General features: G+C 36.4%; 1 long non-coding RNA gene across 6 annotated transcripts in view; it reads left to right on the forward strand.

Annotated features, from left to right (window-relative positions):
* The window catches only part of LOC110344980 (uncharacterized), a 168,525-nt gene that overhangs the window by 45,659 nt on the left and 95,425 nt on the right, over positions 1-27,441 (forward strand). Inside the window, exon 6 of one of the 6 annotated variants that reach the window (XR_002387988.2) lies at positions 17,287-18,050. The exons of the other annotated variants lie outside the window; for them this stretch is intronic. This is a non-coding gene — a long non-coding RNA (uncharacterized LOC110344980). Of the gene's footprint in view, positions 1-17,286; positions 18,051-27,441 lie in introns of those variants that run through there. 6 annotated transcript variants of the gene reach the window in all.

Consider the following 27,441-nt stretch of genomic DNA (forward strand, 5'->3'; position numbering starts at 1 on the left):
AAAAAATATGAGAAAAGGAAAAAATTGGAAACAAAGTCTTTGCAAATAGGGAAGGGTGGAGGGGGTAAAGGGAGGGCAGGGAAATGGGGGAAAAAATAAGAACCAAGATACTCATGTAAGGGTACAAGATCCCAATGATGAATGTAACTGTATTTTATACCTAAAATGTACCAATAAACTTAATGGGGGAAAAAAGGTATCATACCATATATCATATGATACCATATATACCATATATATATGATACCATATAGATATCATATGGTATATATATGGTATGATACCATATATCATATGGTATCATACCATATATACATATCATATATGTCCACCCATATTTATAGCAGTACAGTTTGTAATAGCTAAATCTTGAAAGCAGCCCAAGTGCCTATCAACTGGAAACTGGATAAAGAAGATGTAGTTTTTTAATAAAATGGAGTACTACTCAGCCATAAAGATCAAGAATCTAGAGTCATTTATAGCTAAATGGATGCATATGGAGGCCATACTCTTAAGTGAAATAAATAGGACACACTTGTAAATACCGGATAATTTCTCTGGTGTGAGAAACTGTGAAGTGTAAATAAGGTTTAAAATGATTAAAATTAATAATTGATAATTTGAAATAGGATAAAAGGTCCAAAGAGTTAGGGGCGAAGTGAGGGGAAAGGGAAAGGAAAGATGGCAAAGGAAAAATTATGAGAAACAAAAAAAAAATGGAAATGATGTCCATCTAAATAGGGAAGGGTGGGAGGGTTAATGGACACACAGGTAATATGGAAAATCTAAGAATCAAGATACATTATGTACAGGTACAAACACCCAATGATAAATGTAACGTATTGTGTACCTAAAATGTACCAGTAAAAGAACTTGAGAATAAAAAAAAAATGGAGCCATTCCTTACCTTTAAATGCACATGTAAAGTAGCTTTTATCATAATGTGGACAAAATTGATCCTTCCTCCCTCCCAGACCCCACCATGTTAGAGTTTCTTCCTTTACAAGCCTTGCAAGAAATTACAATATTCAGCAAAAGGAGGAACACAACTAAAAGAATTTGTAAAGATGCTATCTGTTCTAATGTCTTAACCAAAGGAAGATGGTTGTAAAGTCATGACAAGTAATATTTTACTCTCTGCCTTGGCTCTCTGAGATTGAATCATGACTTCATTTGTTTACACAGTGAGTGTGCACTGTGGGCCAGACCCCTGTGCTTGCAATGGGGAGCCACTGATGGCAAGTTGGTGTCCTGGCTGCCTGGGAGCCCAACTCCAGTGAAAGAATGACCAGTCACCTTGAGAGGTGTTGTAAGCACATGCTAATGTTTAGCCAGTTGCCCCACTTGCTTGGATTTCTTCTAGAGATCATGCTTTCATAAATTTTGTAATAATAAATATTTGGTTTCTGAGGAACTGGACTATCAATGTTGTCCATAGTAGGAAAGCAAATGGAAATCAGCAGGTGCTAATCTTTGTTTTCTGTTGAGTTGAAAAACATGGATGAACCTGACTGTATAGAAATATTTATCCCACTCGGTATATATCTTTATCAAATCCCCTCATCTGTTGGTTGTGCAGGCATATGCCTGTAATCTCAGCTATTCAGGAGGCTGAAACAGGACAATCAAGAGTTTGGCCGCTTGGGCAACTTAAGACCAAAATCACAAAACAAAACTTAAAAAGCACTCAACTCTTTGATCAGGAGTACCATCTGAAAACCACGAGTAACTTATGAGAGAAAGAATCTGTTTACTGGGAAATGGATGGCAAATATGTCTAAATTTTTTAGCAATGTACCCTCATTGACATGGTCCCTTAGGAGAACAGGGACATATCTAAACTAAGTGAATGGAATGGAGTGATTCAGAAGACTGTGTTTGCAGTATCTGTCACATATTGATAAGATTTTTTAATAACACTTTTTGATGGCTAAGTTTGTATTCAATTTAATAAAATTTATTAAACACCTATGAAATAATACTATTCTAAACTCTTAGAAAACAAAGATAAATAAGACTAATTCTTATTTAGTCTTTGGAAGAACTTATAGACTGGTGAGATGAGGGGAAAGAAGTGATAGATATGTAAACAAAAGGAGAAAACAATGTATAATAGAAATACATTTTAGGGAATTATCTTAAAAAATCATAAACTAAAAATATGTAGATGAGGGAGAAGAGAGAATTATCAGAGGAAGGAGAAGGTAACAGGAGGCATGTTTAGGGACTTTGTGAGGTTTGTGCAGTGGAATAATGGATTTGAGGGAGCAGAAAAGTTGAAGCCAGAAGTGTAGATGGAAGATAAGTCACAGAAGGCAATGGTCAACATGTTATGTCTGGACATCAGATGATGAGGGAAAATGAAATTCTAACAGTTAAGTGTTCAAACAAAGTGATTAGAGTTGCATTTTGTTACTTTGGCAATTTTGACTGCCAGATTGGGAAGAAGGGGCTCCATAGTGTTATTGATAATATAGAATCCAGAGGATTTAGTAACAGTTATGTAGTCAGGGATGAGGAGTGGAGAATGACTTCCCCATCTGAGAGTCACTGAGAGTGACATTAAATGAGTACAGGAGTCAGGATAAAAAGAGGTTTAAGTCAAAATAGGAGTTCACAAAAACTTTAGTTCAGCCACTAGGTGGTTAGGTACATAAGCCTTTAGAACTAGGGAGTAGTTTTACCTAAAGAGATATAGATTCATAGAACATCAAAGTATAACCTGTATTAATAGTTGCAAGAGTGACAGTAGATAAAATGACCTAAAGAGTATACAAAGAACTGGAGATGAAGAAAACCTTCTTTTAAAGAATAGATGAAGGAAGCAGAGTCACCAGAGCGGGGATCCTGAAACAGAAGAGTACCTGATCTGCCCTCACTTCTTTCTCCCTGTGAACCAAACTGAGAGTCTTAATCTGCCAGGACTCATCTGGGATCCTGTGTAGTTCAGAGTTAGATGGTCAACGTGGGCTTTCCACCACAGCACAATCTTATAGCTATGTGGTATGTGTCTGTTCAGAGAGCTGATGTATTAGAAAGAGCATTGGAATTGGCAAATCTGAGATTCAATACCTGTTCTTTAATTTACTTTATGACCTAACTTTTGAGATTTAGTTTTCCATCTACAAAATTGACATGGGGTAGTGTATAATTCTTATTATTCTTATTTCATGGGTTGTTGGTAGACAGATAATATATTTGATGATGACTTGTAAAATACAAAGTGCATTAGGAATGAAGACTCTACTATTACTATTGCACCACATAGAATATACCTTGGTCTACAGTCAAAGATTGGAACAGAAAGAGAATGTGGCTAGTATGATTTATATCTAGTTGTTCCCACAGAGCCTCATGCACTCAGAGGTGGAGCTTTTGAAGGTGACTAGATTATGAGGGTGGTAAATCACATCTGTCTTTAGGAGTCAGGGTCTGGTGAGAAGAGCTGAGTAACTGTTGGCATGGTTTGGTAGAGTCTGTCACCTTTCATGGCTCCTTCCTTAACTCTCTCTGCTTCTTGCCTACCATGCCACAGGCAACTCTCCTCTTCCATGCTGTTTTGCCTTGGAGCCAGCTGACTATGGTCTGAAACCTTTATAAACCATGAGTCAAAATAAACCTTTCCTCCTTTAAATTGTGGGTGTTGACTATTTTGCCTCAGTGATGAATAAAGTAACTAAGACATTTTGGTACCAGGAGTAGGGTCATTGCTGTGACAATCCCTGACCATGTGGAAAGAGTTTGGAAATGTTTGAAGATGCTGAGTGGAGAAGCAGCCCTAGAATACTATAAGCCAAGCTTGGTGGGAGATTCTGGTTAGTGTTCAGAAGATGAGAATGCTCATACAAATGCAGATGGAAAAACTGGCTCAGGAAGTTTCATCTGGGAACAAGGATTCCATTGGCAGTTGGATTCCAGGCCATGTGTGTTATGCTCTGGGAGAAAATTTGTCTATATTTTGCTTATGTCCTCACAAGCTTGAGATTAAGGGAGGCAGAGTAATTAATTTGCCAGAAAAAATTTCAACATTCACACTGTGACAGGTGTACCGTTGAGGGACTTTAGCCAGCTTTGTACTGACTATCAAGAGCTAATAGCACTATTGAATAATTTAAAAAGCTTTGAGTTTCACCAGAAAGGAAGCCCCAGTAAACTTGAGGCCTAAAAAGTTGAAGCAGAAGAGAGCTTATTTGCTGAAAAGATGAGCATTAAAAATAAGCCACATACTTTTGATCAGGACAATAAGAAAAATGTTTTGAGGGAATGTGGGGAACTGGGAAGGCCCCATGCTTCACAGACAAGAGTGAAAAACTTGCTTTGAAGAGAGCCTCAGGGCTTTTGCTCCAGAATGGCTGCCACCTGGGAAATTTGTTCCCCAGGATCCAGTCCACCATACTAAGTCATCCAGGCACTTTGTAGCTTCTGTAGCCACTGGCATGATTCAAAACAGTCCAGCTATTGCTCCAAGTGGTGCCAGACCTTGGTGTCATTGATGAGGTGCTGGTTTTACATACATGTAGAATGTAAGAGTTACAGCATTGTGGAGTTTCTACCCAGGTTTCAGAAGGAGACCTGGAGGGCCAGGCAGTATGTCCCTGAGAGGGCAGTGCATGAAGCTGTAAGAGTGAAGCAAAAAGTACAAGAAGTTAGAGAGGCTAGGAGCATGGAATATCTCAGCAACGTCATAAGAACTGAGCAAAGCTACCCAAAGAGAGAAGCCTTGGGGGCTACAACCACCAGCAATGCCTTAGATGTGAGGACACCCAATCCGTTTGGAGTTCATATCTTGCCATAGCTTGGTCCAAGTGCTGGACATGGGACTGTTGGATTTAAATTTGTCCTGCTGTGTTTTGGCCTTGCTTTGTTCACATTCTTTTCTATTCCCTTTTAGAATGGGAATATTTACCCTATGCCTTTGTAATCCAGCCATGTTTAATTTTCTTTTGATGTCTAAAAGGGCTTATAGCTAAGAGTTTGCCTTCAGTCTCAGAGGAGACTTTGGACTTAGACTTTTAAGCAATGCTAAAACTGTCAGGACTTTTGTGACTCTTAGAGGTGGACTAAATGTATACATCACAAAGAGATGCACATAAGTCTTTCAGGGGCCAAGGGTAGACTGTTATGGGTTATATGTAGATATTTCTCCAAAGCATCATGTGCTTAATGATGGGACTTTTGAAATATGGGCTGTATGTAGCTGACTTGCTGTTAGGAGGCAGGGTCTGGTCGGGAGAGGCAGGTCACTGTGGATATGGAAGGAAGTGTATATCTCCCTTCCTAGCTCCTCCCTTGACTCTGGCTAATTGACCACCATGTCATGAGCAACTCTCCTCTGCCATGTGTCTGCCATGCTGTCCTGCCTTGGAGCCAGCTGACTATGACTGAAACCTCTACAAACTGTGAGCCAAGGGCTGGGGATTTAGCTCAGTGGTTCCACCGCCTGCCTCACAAGCTAAGGACCCGAGTTTGATCCCTGGTACCAAAAAACAAAAACAACAACAAAAAAACCGGTGAACCAAAATAAACCTTTTCTACTTTAAGTTGTAGATGGTAGGTATCTTGTCCCAGCAACAAAGAAAGTAACTAAGGCAGTAGCAAATAGGGATCAAAGTGAGGGCAGGGACTCACTTTGTCTCTAGTGTTTTTTTCCTTTCTTTTCACTTTAGTTGATAAATAATAATTGCATATACTGCATTTGTGGGATATAGAATTATTAAATCAAGCTAACATTTATCATTTAACAAACTTATTTTTTGTGATGTGCACATTTGAAGTATACCCTCAGGGATTTTTTTTTTTGGTACTGGGGATTGAACTTGGAACCTCACACTTGCCAGACAGGCAGCGGCACCACTGAGCTAAATCCCCAGCCCCACTCTCAGGGATTTTGATTAGCTATAGTCACAATGCTAGCAACAGATTTCAAGAGCATATTCTTCCTTTATGACTAAAACTTTGTGCCCTTTAATTAACATCTCTCCCTTCAGCCCTTAGTCTCTGAAAAACCACTATTTTACTCTCCACTTCCATAAGTTTAACTTTTATAGATTCAATGTGTAAGTTAAATCATACAGTATTTGCTTTTCCCTGTCTGGCTTATTTTGCATAGTATATTGTCCTCCAAGTTAACCCATGTTGCTACAAATAATAGGATCTTCTTATTTTTAAAGGCTGAACAGCATTTCATTGTATATATGTGCATATTTTAATCCAGTCATCCATTTTTGGATACTGAGATTGATTCATATCTTGGTTATTATAAATAATACTGCAATGAGCATAGTGGTGTTGATATATGTTGAGCATACTGCCTTCGTTTCCTTTGGATGTATATCCAGTAGTTGAATTGGTAGATTATACTCTACTTCTATTTTTAATCTTTTGTGGAACCACCATATTGTTTTGCATAATGTATGTAATAATTTACATTCCCATAGACAGTGTGTAAGTGTCCCTTTTCTCTACACCTTTGCCAGACTGAGCCTTCGTCTGTTTGATGATAGCCATTCTAATGGATATGAGATATCTCATGGTTTTAATTTGCATGTCTGTGATGATTAATAACGTTGAGCATTTTTTCATCTACAACTTGTATGTCCTCTTTTGAGAAATGTCTAAGTCTTCTCATTTAAAAAGTGATATTTGGGGAGCCACCATAGCACTGCTCCCAGTGCAGAGGAGGTGAGCCAATCCAAATACCCAGGAGGAGGCTTCTGGGCTGCCATACCACCCCCCTTAGTGCACCGGAGGTGAGCCATGCGGGTGCCAGCAGCATGCCCCCACCACGTGGAAATGAGAAGACATGTAAACAAGCCTCAAAAGCAGACTTCCAGATCACCTACAGCATCCCCAAAGGGAAAGGAGATGGAACAATCTGATACTCAACCAAATGGACTCCCTGAACTGGCAACAAAAGAGGATCTGGAAAAAAGGAAATCGGAAATAATTTCTCAGATAACAGCAGAGATTGTGTCCATAGTGCAAGACATGATTAATAAATCTAGAGAGGACAGATAAAAAAATAGAGGAGCTGAGGAACATGATGGAATCCCAATATAGGAAACAAATGGAATCCATAAAACAGATGCAAACAGATTTCCAGGAGATTAAAAACTCCATTGAAAGCTTATGCAGCAGAATGAGCCAATGTGAGGACAGAATTTCAGATATAGAAGATGAAATTGCAATTAGTGACCAGGAAAAGAAAAATTTCTTTAAAATTGTAAGGAACCATGAGAAATCAATTCAGCAGCTGCTAGACGATGCAAAGAAGAATAACATGAGACTGATTGGAGTCAATGAAGAAATAGGAGAGAGTGCAGATGACATAAAAAAACTGTTCACAGAAGTGATGGCAGAAAACTTCCCAAGCAGGGGAAAAGAACTTGACATACAGATAAGTGAGGCCTGTAGGAGTCCATGTAGCCTTGATAAAAAAAAACCTACACAAAGTCATATAATTGTTAAGATTCCAGAAACCCAACAGAAGAACAAAATTCTGCAAACAGTGAGAGAAAAGAAACAAATCACATACAAAGGAAAGCCCATCAGAATCACAGCAGACTTCTCAATGCAAACCCTCAAGGCAAGAAGAGCATGGAGTGATGTATTTCAAGCCCTAAAGGAAAACAGCCTCCAACCCAGATTGATGTACCCTGCAAAACTGTCTTTCAAAATTGATGGAGAAATAAGATACTTTCATGACAAAGAGCACCTCAGGAACTTCATGAATACCAAACCAGCACTCCAAAAAATTTTAGACAATACCCTAGGAAAAGACAATGAGGATCACAACCCCAGGAAGGCCAGCAGAATGAATCCGTTGGGTGGGACAAGAAATTAAATGCAAAGGAGGAGAATCCAACAAAAAGAAAAAGTCATGACAATGATAAGTCAATACATATCAGTTATAACCATCAATGTTAATGGTCTCAATTCACCATTCAAAAGAAATAGACTGGCAGAATGGGTCAAGAAGCAAGATCAGTATTCGAAAGTTCTAACTAGTTCTCACCTAAGCTGACATCTGTTCTTTTAAAACTTTTAACTTCATCTCCCTAATGAGTGTATAATATGATCTTCTTATTGTACTGATTAGTATTTTTCTGATTCTAGTGTTGCACACCATTCCTTGTGCTGTACTGGCTATTTATCATCTTCTTGTGTCTGTTTTTTCATTGGGTTGTCTACTAATAAGCTGTAAGAGTTCTTTATATATTCTGGCCATAGGTTACATGTATTATAAATGTGATCTGTTTAAGGACTACTTTTCATTTTCTTAACGGTGTCATTTAAAGTTCTAAATTTTGATGAATCTCATTTTTATCATTTTTTTCTTTTATATATCATGTTTTTTGCATCCAAGGAAATTCTTGCCTACCCTAAATTCATGAACATTTTCCCTTATAATTTCTTCTTAAAGTTTTATAGTTTTAGTCTTTCATATTTAGGTTCATAGATCCTTTCAAGTTATCTTTATGTATGGAAATAAAGGGTTGAGGTTAATTTTTTATATACAGATAACAGGTGTTCTAGTGCCATTTGGTGAAAACACTACCTTTTCCTCTGCTCTTGAGTTGAGTTTATGTTCTATAAAATGTTAATGATAATCTTTCAAAACTCAGTGGACCATATATGTGTGGTTCTATTTCCAGATTTTCTGTTTTATTCCAATGATCTGTATGTCTTTCCTTACGCTAACACTGCCTTGATTACTGTAGCTTTAGAGGAGGTCTTAAAATTAGGTAATAAGGGCTGGAGATTTAGCTCAGTGGTTCTACCACCTGCCTTGCAAGCACAAGGTCCTGAGTTTGATCCCAGGTACCAAAGAAAAAAAAAAAAAGGTAATAAATGTCCTCCAACACTGTTTTGTTTTCTTTTTACTTTTGTAGGTCCTTTGTATTCCTACATAACTTTTAAATTTCAATATCCAATTCTTCATTTATAGCAAGTATACATAGACCTCAATTTTTATATATACCTTGTGTTTTCTAATCCTGCTAAATTCAAGTACAAGTTCTAGGGGCTCCTAGAGATTTCTTAGTATTTTCTCTGTAGATGATCATTTCATCTACAAATAAAGATTTTGCTTCTACCTTGCCAATCCTATCCTAATTGTGTCATTTTATTGCCAGACTATTTTGGTTTGGGCCTATGTTTCAAAATTTAGTGGACAGATGAAGAGTAAGCATATCTGCCCTTGTTCCCCACCTTATGGAGAAAGCATTGTATCTTCTCCATTCATATAAGGGGTTCTCACTGGAAGTATGGAGTACATGTCTTTAATCTGTTGAGAAGGTTCTGTTCTACTTCTAGTCTCCTGATAGCTTTTACCATGAACAGCTGTGGAATTCAGTCCAATACTTTTTCTCCAACTAGTGACAGGATCATATGGCTTTCTCCTTTCCTCTTTTAAAATGATGACTTTTGGGGGTGGATCTTCCAGTGCTGAACCAACACTGCCATCCCTATAATAAAACCACTTTCTACATACTGCCAGATCTGACTTCTAATAGTTTGTTTTGTTAAACAAATTTCTATCTATGTTCATACTTTTTTCTTCTATTATCTTTATCCAGTTTTAGGATTAGCACAATGTTGATTTCCTAAAATGAGGGGAGAAGTGTTCCTTCTTTTTTCTGCTTTAAATGTTTGATGTAATTCATCAGTTAAAATGTATATGAGCCTGTTGTTGTCATATAGGTAGGTTTTCAAGCTAGGAATATACTTTCTTTAATAGGTGCTATTCAAATTTTATATTTCCTCCAGAGTCAGTTTCATTAATTTTCTTCCAACGTACTTCTTGGAAGTTGTCAAATTTATTTCAAAAAAGATTTTTGTAATATGCTTTTTATATCCTTTTAAATTCTGTAAAATCTGTGGTAATGTCCTCTAAATTCTGATATTGTAATTTTAAAAAAGGTATAATTGCTATTGTGTAATAGGAAGAAAAGGTCTAAAGGAGCAGGGGAATTGGGAGGGGTAGGGGAAAGGAAAGAAGGGAAAAGAAAAAATATGGGAAAAGGAAAAAAAATGGAAACAAAGTCTTTGCAAATAGGGAGGGGTGGAGGGGAGGAAAGGAGGGCAAGGGAAGGGGAAAAAAAATAAGAACCAAGATACTCATGTAACGGTACAAGATCCCAATGATGAATGTAACTGTATTTTATATCTAAAATGTATCGATTAACTTAGTTAAAAAAAGTGTTATTTGGTTTTATTCCTATTGAATTGTTTGAGTTCCTTATATATTTTGGATGTGAATCCTTTATCACATGTATAGTTTATAAATATTTTCTCTTGGTCAGGTTGGCTCTTCACTCTGTTGTCTCACCATTTAATAAATGGTGGTATTTAAACAATATCCCTGTGCAGAAGAACAAAATTGTTTCTTTATCTCACACTACATACAATATCAACTCAAAATGGATCAGAGAATTAAACCTAAAGCTATGTACCTACCAGAAGAAAGCACAGGGGAAAAGCTCCATCACACTAGACTGGGCATTACACTAGTCTTTAGATCTAACCCCAAACAGGTAACAGAAGCAAAAATAGATAAAAGGATGATGTCAAACTAAAAAACTTCAGTCTTTTAAGTGAGGACATTCTTAAATGAGTGCAAAGCAGGCAGACAGGGAAAATGTGCTAATTTGTCTTTACTTAGTTCTTAAACATTTAATCTCATATATTTGCAAAGGGATCTCTTTAGGAAATGGAGCTGACAAGTGCACTGTACGGTGTGTGACTGAAGAGGACGCTGTCAGTACTCCACTCAGCTCCCCCATCCCAACATTTTCTTCTCACTTTTGTGTGCTTTGGTTTCTTTATAGCCTACCTTCTACCTTTTGAAGAGTGCCTTAGGACTACTGGAGCTGCTCTGTCCTTATACCATGGAGCCAGAAGTGCCTGGAGTTTCTATTTCCTACTTTTCCTACCCTCTGTTCTGTAGTACAGAGCCAAAGACCAACAGGACTAAGTTCAGCTCCCTGGCCTCGAATGAGGACAACCTTGACATGTAATGAATGTGTACTCCAGAGCTCTCCTGTACAATGGGACTTAACCTGAAATAGCCCCTACCTAGGCTTCTTGCCCTTCCCTGTCCTACTTTCTCCTCCTTTACTGTAATTTCCTGGAAGGACTTCCTTAACAAATTCCTTCGCATTCTCCTTCACCTCAGGGCAGATTCTACAGCACCTGCCTAATTCAGTGGTACTTGAATAACCAAAGGTATTTTCTTCAAATAATCCCTTGTGATATGAAAACATCTTGATTTACAGTTTACACATATATTTTAGTTTTTGTTTTATATAATTGTTATACAAAAATATAACAGTAATATAATACATAGTAGAGATAACCAGAGTTCCATAAAGTTGTTCTCTAATAGGTATCTCTGACAGTTTTGAAAACCTAATCAATATAATTATGCAATATTTTGATTGAAATCTATAATATTGATATTAATCTATTTGTTAATATATGCTACATGTCAAGCACTATGGTAACTGCCTTTCAAATATTGCATGATGTAAACTCAGTAAATCTAAAAGATCAATCTCATCCTTAATTTATAGAAGAAGAAACTAAGGCCCTGGTGTTCAAGTAACTTATCCTAGGCTGTCCAGCACATCACTGGACCTTGAGTTTGAACTCGTTAGACTCCCAAGCCCACACATTTGCCGACAAACTTCATCATGTCAAAAAGCAAAAGAAAATAGTGAGAGATCTTTAAGTACAGTGTCTTCCACATTAATTAGAATTAACTGGGAAAGTATTCTTTTGTAGTATCTTTGATTTAAAGTTAACCCTATGAAAACTCTTACACAGTATAGGATATTAGAAGTTTCTTAGAATACTCTTTTCCTTAATAGTGGTTTGGAAATGAGAGTTCTTTTGGAGTAATGAGAGAACCCTTTATGAAAAGACTCTTGGGGAACATGTCTAAATGAAGGAACAATTTTTTGACAAATGATCATTTTGGTATTTTAGGTCACTTAAAAATATTAAATCAGCTCTCTTTGGACATTTGATTGATGAGTTGGTAGAAAACCGTAAGTCAAGAAAGACAGTCTTTTGAGTGACTAGATTCTTTGTGTCTCCAGCTATCTGGAAGATGGATTAAATAGTGCTTTTCTTTTGGGAGTGTTTTAAGAATTGTTAAACACTATTTTCATACTTTTGCATCAGTTTTCATATCATTCCTTGGCCTCAGGAAAGCTATTGATAGAATTCAATCATGCAGAGAAAGGTTCACAAACTTGTGCTGGAAGCTGTTTGAAAATTCTCAAAAGAGATGTGGTCAGCTCTGCCTTTTTTGTGATGACAGATGGGCCATACATTTCTCTAAGTAGTCATTTAATAGTTGACTGCAAGATGCTAAGTCATTGCAAGGAAAACTGTACAGGTTTTACAAGAGGAATGGCATATAACTTTAGAGAATGCATTGCAATTAAATAAAAAACAGAAAATACTGAAGAAAAAATTCATATGGCAATGGAGGATAAGACTAAAAAAAAGAAAGGCAAGTTTGGAGACAGCCTTGCCCTAAAAGTCTAATTTAGCTTCTTGCCTTGGAGTCGCATATATAAATGAAGAGTCATGTCATTCAATGTGCTGAGAGGACGAGAATTAAGAACATCTGAGTTTCTGTGAGGGAAGAAATGGCCTTCCAAAAGCCAATCATTTCTGTATGAAGCAGCTGCACAAATATTTTACCATTCAATAACAGTTTCCAAATATGTCCTCTTTTCTGTTGTTTTTAATGTGCTAATTGAATACTGTGCTTGAAATTGTTTTTGTAGACGGGTATCTGATGTGTGTGTGTGTGTGTGTGTGTGTGTGTGTGTGTGTGAGAGTGTATGAGAGGAATGGAACCAGCCATGACAGTAGGGTGGCAGCTTGAGTGTTTGTGACCAGCAACACACATGTGAGTCATTTAGAAAAATGGTGCATCTGGGCTATCCAGAGAAACAATAGGATGGAGAGAAGTGAAGAAACTTGCACAAATGAAATGTGGAATAGAAGACTGAAGACAAAGGAGAAAGGCTTTGGAGAGATTTATCAAAAATATATAGTCATACTTATGAAGGAAATCTCAATTTCAAATTATGCCTGTTTAGTTTGAACTCCCCTGCCCATCTCATGTGCTCAGCAGGCATCGCTGAGCTGATACATTGTCCTTAGGCTTGACCATTTGGTTCATTCTAACCTTTAGAATTCTGTCTTCAAAATCGTGCTTAAAGTGGTTCAAGATAGATCTTGCTCAGGGAGAACACATCCAAATTCATATGACTGATTTGAAATCGTATTTATTTAAATAGACACTATTTCCATGAGACGTCTCTGGACAATGCAAGGGAGGTGGGGTGGGGCCAAGTAGCTCTCTTCATTAAAATATTTCTGCCTGTGTGTGCTGAGAATGTCAAATGGCCACTGCATTCTCCTCCTGGAAGTTTATAATCAAGCGCAGGACCCAGTTAGATGAAAAAAGGGGCTTTTAAAAAAAAGCTTTAACAAAGTCATATTCTTTCTCCCACCAATCCTTGCTTTCTGTAAAAAATAAAATAAAAATTTTAAACCAGTTTGTAAAAAAATGTTTCTACCTATTAGGCCATAACAAGGAACAGGAGTTTTATTTAGTATGCAGATAGAATAAAGTTATATTTGCACTCTATCTTGAACAGGAATAAGAAACCCTAAGAAGCACAGACCTCTTTTCCTGATAATCTTTTTCCCTCTGAACTATTAAGTGTTCACCAAACCCTTACAATGTTCAATGCCTAGTATTGTTGTAGATGTTAAGAAGCACACAGTGGATATAATACATATCCTATCCTCAGTTTTCAGTATAATAGAGATATTTAACCTTGTGGGTCAATATGGAGGTATTTTGGCATAAAATTCAGGGATCCAAATTCAAATGCCCACAAGGGACCCTTAGGTAATAGGTGTGAATGTTAGTTTGTTTGAGGACTGGGGGATCAATGGCTAAACTGGAGACACTTATAATAATAAATCTTAAAGCAATGACTGTGAAACAACATTAGATTTGGCAGATGTGTTTTGCAACTGTAAAATTTGCCACACCTAGCACAGATAAATGGAATACTTATGTGATCCTATGAATGCACTGAGGAGAAATAAGAAAAGGTATTAAATATTGTCAGCAGCCTAGAGATTAGCTAACTGGGCTTTACCAGGGAAGATTTTCTAGAGAAAAACCATGAGCCTAAACCAAAGATGTGTTCCTGCTCCAAGGACCCTGAGACCATGGGAGATTCCTACAGACTGTATGACTTGTTCAATCTGGTTTTTCTCTTCTAAATATCCCTTGTAAACCATCACTTTCTCTTAGGGTTTTTTTTTTGTTTTTTTTAAAAACACATTTAGGAGTAGGAAAGCCAAAGAAATGGAAGTGAAAAGGGAGGGTAGTGGGGCTGAGACTAGAATGAAAGACTTTCCTCCCTTCACCAAAGAAGCAATGCAGGGACTTCTGCTAGGGTGGAAAGCCCTCACTTTCAGAATCTTGCTTGCTGGGAATCTGAAACTGACAGCTGTACAGTGCAATGGAAGTAAACCAAGTAGCTGAGTGCTTGGTCCTAATTCTCTGATGATGAATCACATATATTTATTTCAGTGTCAGAGAAAAATTTCCCAAGAACCTTCTGTGAACATTAGGATGTCATTTATTTCAAAGGCAAGAAGGCTCTAGTATTTATCTCTCTGAAGGCACACTATTCTCCAACACATTAATTGGGCACATAAGATTGATTTTTGAAAAATGATACCTTACTGAGGAAAAACTCTGGTTTCCTGGTGCAATTATCTTCTGTGTACTTATCTTTCGAGTAAAAGCTCTTTGCCAAAATCTCTTCAATGGCTAGTCCCAATGAAGGGTTTTAAACATGTTTTAAAACAGCATTTGAAAGGAGAGATAAGAATGGCTCTGTTGAGGATTTAAACTTTTCTTTAAAAGAGTTTTAGGTGTTAACAATTGTCTGAATACCAAAAGCCTAAAGTAAATTAGCAAAGATCTCTAGAAAATCAAAGAGCCTGCCAAGTAAGAACCTCAGGGTATGAAGGCGCCTCAGAGATGATATGGTCCAATTCTAGTCATAGGTCTTTTCTGATATCCCAGTTGCTAATCCAGCTTCTCTTTGAAGTCTTCCAGTGTTGAGGGAATTCACTATCTCTTAATGAAACTCCATCTGTCTTGACTTCTCAAGTCATTCATAAATTCCTCCTTCAAGTGAAAAATCCACCTTATTGTTTCTACTTGCGTAGAACGTACTGTAACTTTGAACCTTCTGTTTTGTTTGTTTTGCTCTGGAGTACTGGGGATCAAACTGATCGCCTTGAATATGGTAGGCAAACATTCCGCTGCTGAGTTACATTCCCAAACCTTTTCATCTTATTATGTTATTTTTATTTTTTATTACTACATGTTTGTGATACATAATGAATACATTCATCATGGGGAATTGGTACATATACATATCAAATCTTAATACTTTTTAGTTCCCCTTCTTCTGCTTTCTGTCCCCCTCCCCCCAATCTTCTTGTGAATAGATTTTAATATATTGGAAGACAAATATTACTGATTACCACATTCTAAAATAGAACCATTGAAGCTTGTTTATGTTTCATTTTTCTAGTTGTTATAGTATTGCTAGAATGTTGCTAAGTAGAACAGAGGGATGTTTTCAATGGTCGGAAGGTTATTTTTTCCAGCAAGGGCCAGGATGAGGTGGGTATATATAGTATGTATCTATTGAGGTCACCTTTCTGGACTACCAATTGGGGAAGAAATAAAATTAGTAATAGATCCGGTTCCCATGCATGTGAACTCTACCTGCTAAAGGAAGGAGCACAGCATATTGCTAAGGGATCCTCTATGAGAGCTCTTGAAGATGAGCATCAGGTGAACTCTCAGATGGGCTTAATCTGGGAAGACTTCAGGAGAGAGGACCAAGGGTTCGGAAGATGGAGAGAGGCATTGTCACGGCAAACTCTAGATCAGAAATAAGGCGTCAAGAGTTTCACACAAAGTAACTGACTTTTTTCACCACCTGTTTAAGGCACAGACTGATAAATAATAAAGGTAAATTTAGATAAGGCCAAAATACAATTTTGTTTGATCACAGTTTTGTGTATCTATAACATTTTTAGAATTTATTTGTGAGGTAGTTCTAAATGTCATTGCTATTGCTATGTTGAGTATACACCAATATGGACTTTTATCTTGAAGTAAAAATAAACTTTCCCAAATTATTTAATAACTTTTTTTAGTAGGTAACAAATTCATGTACAGACTTAACTATTTTACATTGACTATGTTTTCGCAAAATAATTTCTTTGTGTTAAAATTAAAAACACTTTTGTCCCTTCATAAATCACTTGTCTTTGTTGAACATTTTCTCCAACCCTCCATCAGTGTTTCCCCTTTGGGCTTAAAGCAAGCATGGAAAATTTCACCTTACCAGGCAGGCCTTTTTGGAAGCCATAAGCGAAGGGAAGGGAGGTTAAATTTATATTTAGCTTCAAGTGTTTTTTTACCACAAATGATATAATATGGAGTACTGAGCAATCAGTTTTTGGTATAATTGAACTAGCTTGATGGTCAGTTCAATTATTGACGAGCCACTCAGAGATTCATTTAGGTATTTCAGCATACTCTGACCTCCATCTCCAAGAAATGAAGCTGCTCCCCGCTTTTGGTACATAAATAAGAGGATTTCATGCCAGTAAAAAAGATTTTTCTCTTTTTTAAAACAATAAGGAGATTCTTATATGAGGCTATTGGGAATCTCCAAAATATAAGGAATGTAAAAATAAGATGACACCAACCTCACATATGCTCTATATTGATATGATTTGAGACTGCACTAAAGGAACAACTGGGGCAATGTTGGCAGAGTGAGACATTTACTTCTTACTTTTCTCATCGAAGATTTTATGGTTATAAAAAATGGATAAACTAGGGATCTGAGAACTTGGAAATATTAAATCAAAAATGACAAACTCACATGTAGTAGGAGTACCAGAGATTAAACATAAAGTTGGAGACCGGGGTACTGATTATTTATTTGCATTAATATATTTATTCATCACTGCAAATAATATAGGACAAAGACAATTCAAAAATTAAAACTTTTAGAATAGAAGGGAAAAGTGGCTAAAGGTGGAAAAAATTAAGAAGCAATAAAGGAAACTTGGTGAATACTTCTTATTAGATACAGGAGGCAGTGGGAAGTAATAACTTTGATTTGGACTGCCTTTTTGTTATAGGTGTCCTGGAATTCTTTGGGAAGGTGCAGACAGAGCGAGGTCATGGAAGTCATAAGTATTTGGAATGAAATGGGGAACGATGCTAGTGGAGCAGTTGCCACTTATAACAGCTGGAAGGTGTGCACTGAATCTGTCAGCAAGATTTCTGTCTGGGTTGAGTTGGATAAACAGCAGGGCAAGATCAAACTTAACTTATTTTTCACTCTGGGTCTTCATCGGTCCCTGGAGAAAGTGACACTCACATTATTTTTTATTATGACTTTTTTTTTCAGTGTAAGTCTTAATATTGTGGCTTTCAGGCATTATATTGGATTAGCACCCTTTCATGCCTATGGCTTTCCCTGAGCTGCTTACAGTTATCACTGCATCAATTATAGTTTATTAATTTCAGAATTTTTGCTCCCATCTCTTGGGGGATTTCAATTGTTTGTGGCATGGCTCAGATTATTTTAGCTGATGTCCTCATTCAGCGGAGCACTGTGGTGGCCAAGTCCTTCCTCTCTCACTCCCCATACCCTGCCCAGGACAGGCTCTTCTGAAGGATCTTTTTAATAACAAAGAGCCTAAAACCGATGACTCCCAAAATATAACAGTGACAAAACATGTCCTTCCCAACCTCTAAACAGTAAGAGAATTATTTAAGTACATCAAATAGGGAGGAACAAAATAACATCAAAAGCCACAACATGAAGGCAAGATTTAGGTAGAGATATTTTTTCATAATTTAATGCAGAAATTCAGTATGCATCATGGAGCATCGAGAAGGAAGAAATGTTGTGTATCCTGTTTCCCAAATTTATTGGAGATTAAAATGGATATTTGGCAGAACCCCTCATAGAGTCAACAGTGAACATAATATGCTTTGCTCTATAGTTACTAATTAAAGCTTTTGCCTCCAGAGGAGTCTTGCTTTTAATATAAGAATATCCTTGTATTGAATATTTCAACATAAATACAAAAAATTTGAATGTTTGCAACACAAAGAATAATAATGTAGTTGATTAATATTCTAAATAGCTTTACTTGATTATTACTCAGTGTGCAACTGTATTGAAACATTGAAGTATACCTTATAAATATATACAATTACTGTGTAAAAAAAACCACACAAGAATCTGGCTGTTATACACGCACAGATTTTGCCAACTCAGTTTAGCGCTGGATTTGCAACCCCTCATTTTCCCTGTCCTAGAGTCTGAGGTGGCCTCGGTGCCATAGGAAAAGGGAAGGGATTTGGGATCCGGAGACATTTGTCACCTGGCTGGCTCTTCTGAGTGTTTCTGTCAAACTTGAAAGCAACATCATTTCCTCACCGTATGTTAACAAAAGCCGAGTTTGCAAAACTCAATTCATCCAGGAATTAAGGCACTGAGGACCAGTGCTCTAAATGTATCAATTTCTAAGCACTTGCTTCTTGTAAGTAATCATAAACTTTACAGTCATACTGAATGAAATACTTCATTATAGTTTTGGAGCATGTAAAACAATTCTAGTTAATAGTTTTTATAACAACATTTAAAAATTTAATCTGTCCTGTCTCAGGTTCTTGCTGCCAGAGTGAGGACTTGGTGCTCCAAGAGTCAGCAGAGAGCTGGGAGGCTCACAGCCAGAGCTATTTTCATTTTGGGCTGAAGGGGACCGAGGGGTGGAGTCTGTGCAGTGGACCTGAGACCAGGACTGGGTCAGAGAGTAGGAGAAGTGGGCAAAGCTCAGAGAACAGGAAGGTGGATGTTGGAGGAGAATGAGGAATAAAGCAGAGGTGTATAAATGGCTGCCATCAGAAAATCAACCAATAACAAATGCTGGCAGGGCTGTTGGGGAAAAGGAACCCTGCTCCACTGCTGGTGGGAGTGTAGACTGGTGCAATCACTGTGGAAATCAGTACGGAGATACCTCAAAAACTAGGACTGGAAGTCCCATTTGACCCAGCTATTCCCCTGCTGGGGATCTTCCCCAAAGAATTAAAAGAATCATACCACAGCAATATATGTGCAACCATGTTCATAGCAGTACAGTTTGTAATAGCTAACACTTGGAAGCAAACCAATTGGCCATCAACTGGAGACTGGATAAAGAAAATGTGGTTTGTTGATAAAATGGGGTACTATGCAGCCATAAAAAATGAGAAACTAGAGACATTTATAGTTAAATGGATGCACATTGAGGTGATAGTCTTAAGTGAAATAAACAGTACACACACGTGTAAATACCAAATAGTTTCTTTAGTGTGAGAAACTGAAAGTGTAAATAAGGACTAAAAGGTATAATAGATAATGTGAAATAGGAAAAGAGGGCAAAGGGGAAGGGGAAATAGGAGGGGTAGGGGAAAGGAAAGAAGGGGATAGAATTAATATGAGAAAATGAAAAAATGGAAACAAAATCTTTGTAAATAGGGAGGGATGGAGGGTTTGAAGAGAGGGCAGGGGAATGGGAAAAAAATAAGAACCAAGAGAGATTATGTAAAGGTGCAAATTTCCAACAATGAATGTCATTATATGGTATACCTAAAATGTACCATTAAAATTAATTTAATAAAGAAGAGGTGTAGAAAAGATAAGGTAGAGCTGTCAGGAGTTTGAGGTCCCCAGAGTCCCATCTTCCCCTATGCAGCATCTCTTAGGCTCTGCCAACCTGCCTGATAAAAGCTTCTGTGAAGTTGAAAAATTTTTTATTTTTAAAAATGGAGATGATTAGTGAACTGGTAAATCCATTGAATAGATTATACATGACAACCATAGTAAACTGGCTTTGGGGGACTTTACCTAGAGCCTGGCCTCACAACTTGCAATCTTAATTCCCACATGTTAGCATTTTGTTCATGGTTATTGTCCCAGTGCTTGGCATGGTTTCGGACAAGAAAACAAACAAAAAATTTCTTGAGTAAGTAAAGGTAATAGTAATTATATGAAGGCGTGAAGTATCTAAATCCAAACAATCTCCAGATAATATCCTGTTTGGCCTTTCCTATGCCTCAACTTCCTGTGGGCATCAACCAAACTGACTTTGTTAGTATTCATTCAGTGGTCTTAAGGAGGTGTCTCAACTACAAAATAGAAAAGAAATGTTGTTGAAAAATAGCTAACTATTCAAGGAGAGAAAGTGTGTTATTTTACAAAGTGTTAGTTTTTCAAAATATCCTTGAAATTGAATTTCCTACCTCTCCATCTTGTCTTTTCATTTTCTATTGTTCAGAGAATTCTTTATGCTTCATTGATCACTAATGGCTGTAATGCCTGTTATTTAAGTTAATATACTTTGTTCTTTGCAAGAAATTTGCTTTTAGTTCTTTTTTTTTGTACCAGGGTTCGAACTCATGACCTTGAGCTTACAAGACAGGCATGATGCCACTCAGCTGAACCCCTGCCCCCCAGCAATTTGATTTTTAAAAGTAACTTCTTTGAGCAATTATCTCAATTCACTTAAAATAGGAAGCCCTCTATTTTGGTAAGGGGCTCAATCCTTCAGTATTTAAATATGACTCATACTCAACATTCTGTACTTTAAGTTTCATTCATGTCAGTGTCTATACCCATTTAATATATTTTTGATGATTGCTATCATTTCCATTTTAATAATATAAAACTCTATAAAATAAATAAAAAATTTAAACTATAGTTTTATTTTTAATTGACACATAGCAATTATACATATTATGAGGTACACAGAGACATTTCAGTATAGTGTTTAATGATCAGATTAGGGTAATTGTCATGTTTATCACCTCAGTCAAACCGTGTGTGTGTGTGTGTGTGTGTGTGTATGTGTGTGTGTGTGTGCAGCATTGAAAATCTTCTCTACTAGCTATTTTTAAGTATTCAAAAAGTTCTTGTCAACCATAGTGTCTTCGTTACTTTCTCATTGCTGGGACAAAACACCCAACACCCATAAGTTAAAGGAGAAAAGGTTTTTTTCACTCACAGTTTGTAGAAGTTTCAGTCCACAGTCAGCTGGCTCCAAGGCAGGGCAGCATGGCAGGGAGGAATCTAAGTGGAGAAATAGTCCATGGAGGGGTAGGCAGGAGGCAACAGAAGGGAGTTTCTTTTTCTCTTTTCAGGCTATAAGCCTTCCAGGCTATAAACCCAAGGGTGGGGCTTCTGTAGTAAATCCATTGAGGCATACCTAGAACTATCCTACACCAATCAGTGGACTAATTCAATGTCACACACCCTAGATCCAGCCCCTTTCTAAAGCCCCACCTATGAGTGCATGAGGCTTTGGGGGGGACATCTAGATATAAGCAATAACATATAGTTATCTTATTGTGCTATAGAACATTACAAGTAATTCCTTTTTACTATACTGTCATATATGCTAGCCATTTTCTCTCTATTCCTTTCTCTTTACCTTTCCATGGCTATGGTAACCACTATTCTATTCAGAACTGATATTTTATATATCACCAAATATGCTGTCTTTTTTTATAACTTTACATTATAATGAACTCTTTACCAAACTGTATATAATATACAGTAATAAGAATGATCAGTGTGTAGGAGCTATTTCTGAAGCAAATAGTTTTTTATTGAAAATTTTAAGCATCCACAAAAATGAAGACAATATAATAAATCAAAACCAGTTTCAACAGTTAACACTTTGCAACCAGGGGTGTTTCATCTACAGCTGCCCCTCACCCCCTTGCTCCCCTGGATTATATTGAAGCAAGCTCCAGAATCACCATTTTAGCCTTGAGTATTTCAGAATGTAGCTCTTAAGCACAAGCACTCTTAAAACAGTACAGACATATTTATTATCAATTCTAGAAAATAAGAAAAATTTTGTAATAAATTTTAATTTTTTATAAATTTATAAATTTTCCCTGATTACATCATTTCAAAAACAGTGTTCAAATTTAGGATCCACATGAGTTTGAATGGGCTTGTATTTTTCAGATTTAGTGTTTATTTTTCTTTTTTGGTACTGGGGATCGAACTTGGGTCCTTGTGCTTGTGAGGCAGGCAGCGGTACCATTGAGCTAAATCCCCGACCCTTTCAGATTTAGTTTTTGCTTGTTTATCCCATTAAGGTTGAAATATTTAAATGTTAAGAGATTTAATAGGCTTACTTTCTAGACCTATAACACATAAAAGATTATCTGGCCTGACAGGTATTTAGAAGTCTCTTGTTATTAGTGTAATATTTGTAATCATATTAGTAATTATTGAGGTTTTCATTAATTTTGTATGGTTATACTATTAGAATTGGGATTAATCTTTTGGGCTACTCTGATTGTTTCTAAACCTTAATTCAGAATCAGTTTTATTTGTGTTTTTATAATGTAGCATAATTGAATATAGCTACAGCGCCCATACAACATTCAAAAACATATTTATCTATGAAGAGGACTATTTATATCAGTGACTCTGGGGCAAGCTTTTCAGATTTTAATTATACCCGAGGGAAATAGTTGTACTCAGCAATATATCAAACTTTTGATGTCTCTGGAGTTCATTACCATACAATCACCACATTATTTGTCACACCTTTTTGCTTAATTTTTGCTTTTCAAAGACTCTTTATTGGGTGTGTTGCTTGGTAGTAATGGAAAACAATAAGGGCTTCTATAATTATAAAACCGGTTTCTTCTGGGTCAGGAACTACAACTATGTTTTGTGGACTATTTCATGGTTTTTATTTTTTCAGCTGAGGTGATGGTATTTTTAATTTAGATTTTGCTCATAAAAATAAGCTTAATAGACTATCTGCAATCAAGTAGATATCGGTAATTAACTCCACTTTTTCAAAAACCTTTCTCTTTATATAAGCAACATATATTCTCTATAGAACAATTGAAAAGTATAGACAAGTTTAAAGAAAAAACTTGTGAGAAGTAACTGTTAACACTCTGTTAACTGGTTACTTTTTCTGAAGTAATATAGTTTTTTGTTTTTTGTTTTTCTTTTTGTTTTTGGTGCCCGGGATCGAATTCAGGTCCTAGCGCTTTGCAGCAGGCGGCGAAACCACTGAGCTAAATCCCCGGCCTGAAGTAATATAGTTAATATCACTTATATCACATATATGTTGTATTTATAACAATTTAAATTCTACAAACTGCTTTTATTTGTTTTTGCTTTTGTTTTGGTACTGGAGATTGAACTCAGATCCTTGCCCTTGTGCAGTAGGCGGCGAAATCACTGAGCTAAATTCCTGGCCCTACAAACTGCTTTCAATGGCTTTTTTCAGTCAATAATGCATGATCAAAACCTTTGTATGTTAATTACCACACTGCTACATATCATTCTTTATTGCTACATAATATTCCAATGTTAGATGTGATGTATACATTTATACTATCTGTAATTGTTTTGATCTTATAAACATTTATATCATGAAAAACTAGATTCCATTAGTTCTGCCAAATATTCCTCTAGGTTTTTTTGTATTTTGTAAAGGATCTTGCTTGTCTACATACTTATCAACTCTGAGTGATATAACTTTTAATCTTGGTCAATTTGCAAATGAAAACTTAATGCTGTTTTGGTGTGTATTTGTTGAATTACTAGAGAGAATAATTTTTGTATGTTTATTTGAATATTTTTTCTACTTTGTGTGTTTAGACTTGTTTTTTACTAGAGCACTTATGTTTTTTATTAATTTGCAAAAAGATTTTTGCATTTCACGAGTTAATTTTTTAACTATATTGTATTTTGTAAATGTTGTCCTACTTTATTTAGCTTTGGTTATTGCTCATTTGTTTGTGTATTTGTTTGGTGTTACATATAAATTACTTGCTGATTTAAAATATTGAAATCATAGAAATAATGTTGATTTTTTGTTGGTTGTTATTTAGAAATTATTCTCTAAGAGGCAAATTTTACCAATTTTTTAATATCAAAGAGGCAACAGCTAGTTCTTGTATATCTTTAATCTTTTTTTCTGAAATTTCCACTAATCTGTCTTTTCCATCCCTAATTCTTTAAACAGATGTTTTATTTTCTTGTATGTAAAGCTTCCTTCTGCCTACTGTGTGTTCTTTTTAAAATTTTCTAAGGTTTTGACAACTTAGTAACTTTATTTTTCCTAAGAATGTAGTGTTTGCAAGTGAAATTTAGAATCATTTTGTTGATTGGAATGGTCCCTGAACCGAGTTAACTTAATTAGTTATATTTGGCAACAATCACACCTCTATAATCAGCTGAAGGCCCAGGAAGGTTGATGGGATGGATGCCTGGGACCACAGTACCTAGGACAGGCAAAGACTGCTGCTCCAGCCCCAGCGGTCAGCCCAGCTTCCCCTGCCCTGGGTTCCACACAGCCTACCGATGGATTGGATGGTGCTCACCCATGCCAGGAAGGGCAATCTCTTTTTCTTAGTCCACCAACTCAAATACTAATCTCTTCCAGAAGCACCCTCACAGAGAAGCTGAGAAATAATGTTTAATCAGGTATCTGATTAACACACTGACACATAAAATTAGCCATTCACTATGGATTCATGTTGGTTTTTATGACTCTCAGGAGTGTTTAGGAGTTTTATGTATATAGGTTATATTTACATTCCATAATAAGTTTTTCCTTTTATTAGTATATGTTTGCAGTATATGATGTTTACGTTCATCTTGGGGAATGAGTACATGTACATAATACAGCTTGTTTTTTTTTAATCCCCTTATGTTTTCCACCCGCCTCCCTCCCTCCTTCCCTCCACCTCTAAATCCCCCTTCTACTTCTTCATCCTTGTTGTTATTTTTAGCTCATGATTATGACATATAATGTTTACATTCATGAGGTTATTAGGTTCCTGTACATGGCAAATCTTTGTTCTATTTACTTCACTTTCCCGTCATCCTCTTCCCTCACCATTTACAAGAGATCTATCCCCTTGTTTCCTTCTATCCGCCCTTTATTATACTCTTTGTTTGTACTTTGCCTTATTCAAATGAGAGATAACATACATTATTTAAGCATGCATGTCTTATCTATTTCATTGAATATTATATTTTCCACACGTATCAATTTTCCTACAAATATCTTGAATTTATCCTTCTTTATAGCTGAGTAGATGTATAGATATATATAGATATCACATTTTCTTCATTCTTCTGTTGTTGAGTAAACTGGCTGCTTCTAGGATTTAACTATTATGAATTGTGATGCTGTAAACATTTGTATACATGTATTGCTGTAGTATGATTTCTTTAGTATTGGAGAAGATACCTAATGGGGGGATCACTAGGTCATATGGAATTTCTAATTTTAGTTCTTTGAGAAATCACACTAATTTCCATACTAGTTATACTAGTTTACATTCCCACCAACAATGTAAGAGGGTTCTCTTTTCAACATAGCAATGCCAGCATTTGTTATTCTTCAACTTCTTCATAATTTCCATTCTTTCTGGAGTAAGATGGAATCTTAGCATTGTTTTAATTTGTATTTCTCTAATGGTCAGAGATGTTGAGCATTTTTTCATATATTTCTTGACCATTTATATTTCTTCCTCTGTGAAGTGTCTGTTCATTTCACTTACCCATTTTTTGACTGGATCTTTAATTTTAGGTGGTTTAATTTTTTTGAGTTCTTTTTTTTATTCTAGATATTAGTCCTCTGTCTTTAAGAGTGGCTGGCAAAAAAAATTTTCCATTCTGTAGGTTGTCTCTTTACTGATTGAATCTTTTGGTGTACAGAAGCTTTTTCATATGATATAATCTTTCATTGATTGTTGCTGTTATTTCTTGTGCCATTGAGATTGTTTAGAAAATCTTTTCCTACATCTATGTCTTCAAATATTTTACCTACCTTCCAGTAGGTTTATTGTTTCTGTTTAAATGTTTAGATCTTTGATTCATTTTTATTTTATTTTAGTATATGATAAGAGATAAAGGTCTAATTTCAATCTTCTGCACACAGATAACCAGTTTTCCCATACCAGTTGTTGAATAGGCTATCTTTCCTCTAACATTTGCTTTTGGCCCCCATGTTGAAGATCAGATAGCTGAATGTGAAAAGGGAAGGAACCTAGACACTTATTAAATCAGAGCCAATGAAAGAACAAATACACAAAAGTAACAACCTAATAGACACACGAAACCATAAAAGAACATAACATAACCCCACATTACTAAATAAATCAAGAAACATACAAAAACTTAAACCTATAAGATGTCTGATGGGAATACAGATTAAATATGCCAGTAAGACATTGGTTATGGGATATCCATGTAGCTTTTTTGCCAGAGAGTGTGAGTGCTCATACTCCAATAACCCCAATAACCCCTCTGATCCCCCCACTGCAGTACTGAAGCCAACTCAGACTCAGGACTTTTTTCTGCCAGGTTGCAAGCATTCTTGCAGTCTGGTCTAGTTCATGTTCTTGGTTTAAGAACTCTTGCTGTCCCTCTCCCTCGGTGTGATGGTGGACTTGGCAGACTGGTTCACTGGCATGAAATTTTCCACTGTGGGAATTATTCCTATGCAATCAAATCAGCACCAGCAATAATAGGATAATGCATTATTCTATTGTTATTCTATCCTTTGTCTCTATCAGGGCTAGTTGAGAAATAACACCATAAGACCCTGTTTTGAGTCTCCCTTTAGCCTAGAGAAGAAGTCCATGGTTATAGTGTAAACATCTTAACAACCCAAATCTTGACCTACAGCTAATGTGCACTAAATGCAATGGCTCTGTCTCTTCTAATTTTAAAAATAGTATTCAACAGTAATTTTGTAGAATTGGTTATCTAAAGCCCAGGGGGCTGGGGACTGGGTAATGCCAGAGGAGGAAAGAGAAAAAAGTTTTTTAAAGTCCCCTGCTCTGTAGCAGGGAAAGAAAAAAATAGGAGGGGTGCAAAGGATCCTAATGGTTGTAAGGGTGTGCTATGTATTTAGAAGGAGCTAACAGAGAAGACTGGTATAAGGCTGGTAGTGAAAAATGGGGATGGGAAAAAGATTCTGTGATTGCTATAAATATTAGAGAAAAAGTTAAAGGGGGACATAGGAAGGGAGAGAGGAAAGAAAAAGAAAAACTGAGAATGAATAAGACAGGAGAAAGAAGTCAGGTGAAGAGATATGGATAAAAGTAGGAGGACCATAAAGGGACAGGGAGAATTCCCTTACCCTCCATAAACTATGTTGGGAGAAAAGAGGCAAGAGGGAGAGACGCACAATACACAGACACACTCATAACAAAAAGGGTAAAACAGTGGAATAAAAGTGAGA

Source organism: Heterocephalus glaber, unplaced genomic scaffold (genome assembly GCF_053883595.1).
Source record: "Heterocephalus glaber isolate CG9 unplaced genomic scaffold, H.glaber_assembly_v1.0 deba00001600, whole genome shotgun sequence".
In the NCBI taxonomy this organism is placed as follows: domain Eukaryota; kingdom Metazoa; phylum Chordata; class Mammalia; order Rodentia; family Bathyergidae; genus Heterocephalus; species Heterocephalus glaber.